The sequence below is a fragment of the Cyprinodon variegatus genome, unplaced genomic scaffold (assembly GCF_000732505.1).
Source record: "Cyprinodon variegatus isolate N-32 unplaced genomic scaffold, C_variegatus-1.0 Scaffold137, whole genome shotgun sequence".
NCBI classification, from domain to species: domain Eukaryota; kingdom Metazoa; phylum Chordata; class Actinopteri; order Cyprinodontiformes; family Cyprinodontidae; genus Cyprinodon; species Cyprinodon variegatus.
In genome coordinates, this window is record NW_015150590.1 from 1086740 (window position 1) to 1093670 (window position 6931).

General features: G+C 37.1%; 1 pseudogene; it reads left to right on the forward strand.

Annotated features, from left to right (window-relative positions):
- Window positions 1–3322: 3322 nt before the first annotated feature.
- On the forward strand, window positions 3323–6677 carry LOC107085923 (annotated as a pseudogene).
- Window positions 6678–6931: the final 254 nt, after the last annotated feature.

Consider the following 6931-nt stretch of genomic DNA (forward strand, 5'->3'; position numbering starts at 1 on the left):
ATAATTGGGTTTTTGTACAAAGAGCGGCTTTGGATGCCTTGATTCTTGATTTAGAAGTGCTATAAAAACGAGCACGGTCAAATTTTCCCTCAGAAGATCATCACCTCATAATGGTTTCCTATTTTGCTTCTGCACAAAACAACCGCAGGAGCGTTTTATCTCATTCATCTGTTGATCATTTCCAAAAAGAATGCTTCTATTGGGTTTTTAATGAGCTTGTTTTCTTTGTGTAGAAAGTTTTAAATGTAGTTAATCTTTTATTGCATTGAGATTATCTCACTCTGAAAACTCTGAGTTCATTTATTCAGTTGGGAAAACAGTCACACTTTAAGACGCAATTGTTAAAGAAAAAGGCATTGTATATTTACGTAAAAAAAGGAAAATTAGATTTTTGCCAAAGAACTATTTAGATTAATTTCACATATTTTCAAATGTCTGATGTTGAAAAGTTGTAAATTTGCTTTTTTCTGAAAAAATCTTTTAATTAGTGACATTTCTGTTGTTTTTTTTCCTCCACAAATTTGCTATTTTTCAACATAAGACAACTTTTTGTTTTTTTTTCTCTGGAAAATGTGTGAATTTAAAAAGGCATTTATAAGAGATTTACTCTTTTCTTTTATCTAAAATGGCCATAATACTTTGCCCCATAATTTGGTTGCATTTAAGTTGTGTTTTTTTGTTTGTTGAAAGTTTTTGTTTTGCAAAATGACTTCTTGTTCCAGATTTTATGATTATTTTTTTGTTAACATGAAAAGCTTAACCTTAAAATGCACATATAACAAAAATAAGTAGGGACCTGTCAGTTAACCATCCTTCAAAAAGGGAATCGAGAACATGGCGTTCTAGTGAGGTAAGCAAACAATTTAATTCCTTCTACATTCAAAGCAAAGTATGAAACAAAGTTGGCAGAAGATCCTAATTAATCCCACCAATATGAACTGCACCAAAATAGGCATGTATTTCCTATGCTATTGTTAAATATTATGATAAATCACCAATCATCAGCTGCTAAATATATTCATATAGAGGCAGGGAGCTCAATGAAAGTCTATTCAACCAGCTATTAATTCTGACTTTATATTGAAATATTAACAAAATGCAAAAAAGGGGGTTCTTGTCATTAACAGACAACATGTATTCTTCATTGTTATGGCCACTTTATAGCAATGACAAAAATAGTTTAACATATGTGGTGGATATAAAAAGCACTGAAACCTCTCATAGGCAATAAAAACTAACAACACACAGCTGACTAAATGAATGTGAATAAAGAAGAACTGATACAAACAGTAGAATTAAGAGTTTTACTTATGGTCATGTTGGCCCAACTGTCCTACTTGTAATTAAGCAATCCTTTGTAATTGGGATATTGCGTGCAATGGCTGGATTTAGTTTTGAAGCTCTAAAAAGATGCATAGGGAGGTAAAAAAAAATAAATAAGAACGTCCAAACCTCACCGTTAAACTGTGGTAAACCTTTACTTCTATTACAACTGCAATAAAAAGGAAAGTTATTTTAAGGATTTTTTGCCCTAGCTTTAAAAGCTGAGCCAGTGTGTGTGGAGGGCTCAGTTGACAGTTTCTAAGAGAAAAATTGTTTGATTTGCCAAATGGACACAATTACCTCAACCTCCCAAAAGCAACTTTTTTCAGAGCTTTCAGACACATCTATCAGTCTGCCTCAACAGAGCACAGTTTGCTCAGTTTTCATAAAGATGGTTTTAGTCATTTCTCAAAGAGCGTCTCTGGTGATTTCCCATCACAGAGACGGCATCATTTGTGTTTTTGTCTTTGCTCACGTCACATGTCTGATGTGGCTGAGCTGTCCTTGCGGAAAAAAAGATGTTATTTGTTTCCGTGCACCACTAAGAAGTGGGCAAAATCTTAATCTGATGACAAAGTTTGAAATGTTTCCTGCTGTTACCAGAGAAACTTTAAAACACACATAGGAGTTACTGGTAGTTCTGTTCAAAATGACCTGGGTCCTGGAGAACTCATAGAGAAAAAATTACAATATTAAATCCACCCGCTATTAGTTTTAAAAGGACTTTACATTTTTAAAAAAGCTTTTTAGGTTCTGAAATTACGCAGGAACAGAAAAAATGCAGTTCAGAGAATTGTGCAGTAAAATTGTTCTTATTTCCACAAACCAATTAGGTTCAAGCTGTTTAGGAACCAAGGCTCCAGACCAGGGGTCTGCAACCTGCGGCTCCAGAGCTGCATGTGGCTGTTAGGACCCTCTACAATGGCTCCGAGAGGTGGCTAAAAATTATATAAAGAACTAAATAATGTACTGTAAAAACAAATACCAGTCTTAGATGCTTTTATGTTTTTTAGAAAAAAAAATGGACTATTTGGAGCGACTTTTCCTTTAATTAGATTGGAAACTATATGCTTTATTATTATTATTTTTATTTATATCAAATAATACCCTAAAAAAAATCCATGCTTCAACTGTATGAATCATTTTATTATTTTCCTTATTTAAGAAAGCAAGCAATACTAATAAAGTAAACTCATTTTTCTTTAAAATGGCAACACATTTCTTATGGCAGTTATTTAACAAAAATAAAACATTGTATTTTATTTAAAAAATCATGTAATATTTTCCGGAACTAAACTAGTTTTACTTAGCTTGACTCAGGCCAAAATGGCTTATTGGATATGAAAGGTTGCAGACCCCTTCTCTAGACAATAGATGTCCAAACTATGATAAAAACACTACTTATGGTACTGAAGCTGCCTTCGAAGAGACTGAGCGGAATATTGAAGAAACTGCTAATAAAAGAAGCAGGAAGAGGAAACCTTCAGATCTGCCCTCACAAACTATGTGGGTATCAGTAAAACAAAGACACACGGAGGCAGCTTGTTAGGCTGGTTTGTTACATCCAAAACTACAACTGATGCTGCAGATTGATGGTTTAATTAGCTATTAATCTGAATAAATGTCTATATTAACCACATTTAGCATATAAAAACTAGTCATGTTTATTTGAATTTTATATTTTTGAAACACCCAACTTATCCAGTATGCTCCCTTTTCAAATATCCTTAATATGCTAAGCTAGAGGCTATGTAAGCATTTTCTACTCAGAAATCTTACAATATGTTAACTGAAGGATGATTCACAGGTAAATAAAACAAAAAAAGAAATCTGCAATATTTAATATAAAAAAAATAAATAATATAATAATAATATAAAAAATAACTTAAATATTTGTATAGTTGACAGCATTACTGGATACAATTCTGTACTTCTCCGTTGCCGTCCCCTTTCAGGCAGATGCTTCACCTGCATTACGTACTTCGGTTGTTTAGAGGGCATGATGATGCCGCCTGAGTACGCCAGCCTGGCTTATGTCAGTGTTCCCATAGGCAGCTGTAGGTTTAATGAAGACCACCACCATCATCACAACGTAATTTAAAGCTCTTTGGAGAACCTTAGTTAAAAATTAACTCTATGAGCACTCACTATTTATATTGCAAGTTAATATAAAAATGCTTTACATTTTATTTTTTATGAGTATGGCTTACTGAAAAGGTTTAGAAAACTGTGAAAGTGTTAAGTATTAGAATCAATGTCACACCTTAACCAATTAATTCATTAAAAACCAATGATAGGTTTCCAGAGCCTCTCATCTTTCACTCTGGATCATTGGGTTACAAAATCATTTGGAAAATAGTCGAATAGACAATCATTGACAAAACGAGGATAAGACAAAAGGTCATTGATGTAGGTGGATGCTCACACATGCAGAGTGCGAGTCCTGAACCAGAGGCAACTTCAGAAGCATGCAACTCCAGAGGGAGGAGAAAATGGAGATGATGCGTCCTCGTTGGTCCAAATTCCTCTTTTCAAAAAAAAAAAATAAAGTTTACATTTTAAATCGGGATCTTACCTTTGGAAGCATGAGCAGGGAGGCAATACATGATAGTTGAGGGTCTGAAGTCCACAGTTAACAGTCATCTACCGGGACATTTTAGAGCCCTACATGCCTCATCTGACAAGCCACATTAACAGAGAGGCTAGTTATTGCATTTTCACCTTCAAACAGTGTGCGTTTATGTTCCTATAAGGGGTTAAAGCTAGTACAGTTCATAAAAATATTAAAAGAGATAAAAGTCCTGAAAATGATTAAGGGTTTTTTATTCCATCCAAGACAACTGTCCCTGCCCCAAATCTTTCCTTTTCATACAAAGAGATAACAAGATAACAGAACCTGACCAAATCTTATTGTCCTAAATCTAAAAAGTCTTTTCTTTGCTAATTGTTAAAAATCTTTGAAAGCTATTCAGCTCTGTGTGCCTTTCCCAGCGTCTTCCTTCTGAAGCTGTTCTCCCAGCAGAGCATTAGGGTTTGATTTGTGCTAAATGTGCCACCTTCTGCAAACGATCTGGAATGAAAAACATTTAGGAGACAATGACAAACAATGTGGATTCAGTCCGCTGCTCGCCTTAGGAGGGATCTTAAGGAATGAGTCACTGAAATGTCTGATAATATTTTCAAGCAGTTCTGGTATTTTACCATGGAAACGCCAAGGCCATTTAAACACAATAAAAAAATACTGTCTTTATTTCTCAGCGTTAAAAAAAGATTAAAAACCACTGGAGTAAAATACATATTTAACATATTTGTGTTTGGTACTCCATTTATTGTCTTAATCTCTTCAGCAAATGGACTGTTGTCCTTATCTGTGTCATACATGTCTCATATAAATAAACAAGGACTTTATTTATAGCAGATGAATGTAAATTATAGCTTTGTTGCTCTAAGCATGCAGTAGCAGGGCCTGCCCACTGGGATATAACGCTTCTCAGGACACAAGAACACAAACAAAACGTAAAGCTAGATTTAACTAATATGCTTTCCAAAATGTTTATGCTTCTATAGACTGCACAGCATTGTGTACATAGGAATTAAGTGGAATCATATTTCTGACTCAATTGTGCACTTAGCTTCGGAGCTGCACTCCAGACATTCACACCTCTAATGGTGTTGCTGCTCTTTTGTTTCGGTGCACCGCTGTTATCTCCGCTGTGCAGAGCAGAGCTTAGTTTTAGCCCTAATAATATTCAGTTCATGACAGCTAATAGCGAGCCCACATGAAGCTCATTTACAGCAGTAAATTGTTTTGACTGCAGGTTGTCTGTTTGTAAGGCTGCATTGTGTAGGTTAGAATTCTGGCTGCAGCATTTTACAAAATGTTGTTTTGGATACCACGCACCTGGCAACACTCTGGTTGGATAAACAAACTTTATGCACATTGTTTTGAAACACTGCAGTAGTTTAAAATCCTTTACTTTCTGAATATCTGGATTTAGGTTGGAAAAAGACAGAAACGGCATCCTAAGGAGGCGTTATGATTCACCTAAATGGGTAAGGAAATCTAAAACCAAACATCTGTCTGCTCTATGCTGCTTGTTTTTACAGTAGGCTATATTGAATCACATGTTGGGAAATGTGTCACAGAACTTGGGCCCAATCTAACCAAGATGAGGACCAAAGATCTGAGTTACTCTGTCTGACGATTAAAGACAAGTTGGAGGAGATGTTCTCTGACTGTCACCTGGCTGAGGACGGTTTCCTGCTCAAACACATTCAGAGGAACAAGCAGGGTTTCGTCAGTTTAAAGCTTCTCACTTGTCTGAAAAAGGTAAATGTCTCTTAGTAGTTTTATATGCTGAAGCAGTTTGAATGGAAAAATCCAGTAAAAAAAAAAATGCAAACAAAGCTAAAATGTTAAATATTTGCCACAGATAAGGTTGCTGACCACTAACTGGTACATGACTCTGGCTGCCGTGGAGTACTCAGACATTCTGGAGTTAAACGACGACTGTACCAAAGTCCGACGCAAAGAGCCTCTTCCTCAGTGGCTGATGTCCTCCCCCACCAGCCGGTTCGTTCTCGTCCGGGACACCACCAGGGAGCAGGACAGGGTAGAGGCTGCAAACTCAGAGCAGCCTTCACTCTTAATGAGCATCCTCCAGAGGTTTGATGCTATACGTGACCTTGCTTCAGTCTGGATCCTGACTCCTGGAGAGGAGCTTCCCAAAGAGCTGCAATGCTACGCCAAACATCACAAAGAGCTTGGACAGGTTCTGTGTGCTGTGATAAAGTTTAATAGTTTGGGGTCTGTTCGTAGGGCCTTCAGCTCTCTCAGAGAGGAGAAGAAGATCAACAAGAGGGGCTTGTTTGTTGTGTCTTTAGGATGGCAGTCAATGCAGAGCATCGGCAAGTTTAAACCATGGGAGAAAAACAAAGGGGAAGGCGCATATTTTGTGGGAGATGCTCTGGAAGTCTGCCAGGTTTTAGCCCAGAAGCCTCCTCCTTCACCGCTCAAGTTTTCTGAAGAAAATCCAGAAGCTAATCTTCCTCAAGCATGCCAGGATAACTCCAGCTGCAGTGGGAAGTCATTGCATGGATTTACTAAAAGGTACAGCTGGACAAACGGCTGCTCCGGAGACCGTAATACACAGATTTCTCTGTGCCCCTGGGTACTGAAGCGCAAAGCTGCAGTAAAGCCAGAGACATCTGAGCACCTGAAGCCAACTGCCTTAAAACTAATAGTCCTACGTCAGCCCTTTGGCCCCGATGGTACCAAGGGCTTCCAAGCCAGAAGGCAACAATACGACTTGCTTGGAGAGAAGAGCTTCAGTGAAGATTTGAAGCAAGACTAAGCAAAGGGAAAATAGCCTGAAGCTGTGACAAGAAGGCAAAAAAAAAAGGTTTACATTAAAAAATTAAGTTCTGATGATGAATGTTTAGTCTTTTCTGGATGTAGTTAGGAACCACTGACAGATGAGGGCAGCATATACTTGTGCTCAATAGATTATTTCCTGACACTTTGTTCAGTTTATCATGCTTTTAAACAGTCGAGATTGGTTGTAGTTAAATAGAGTGGAAAACATGCAATAAGGTTTGGGGGGAAAGG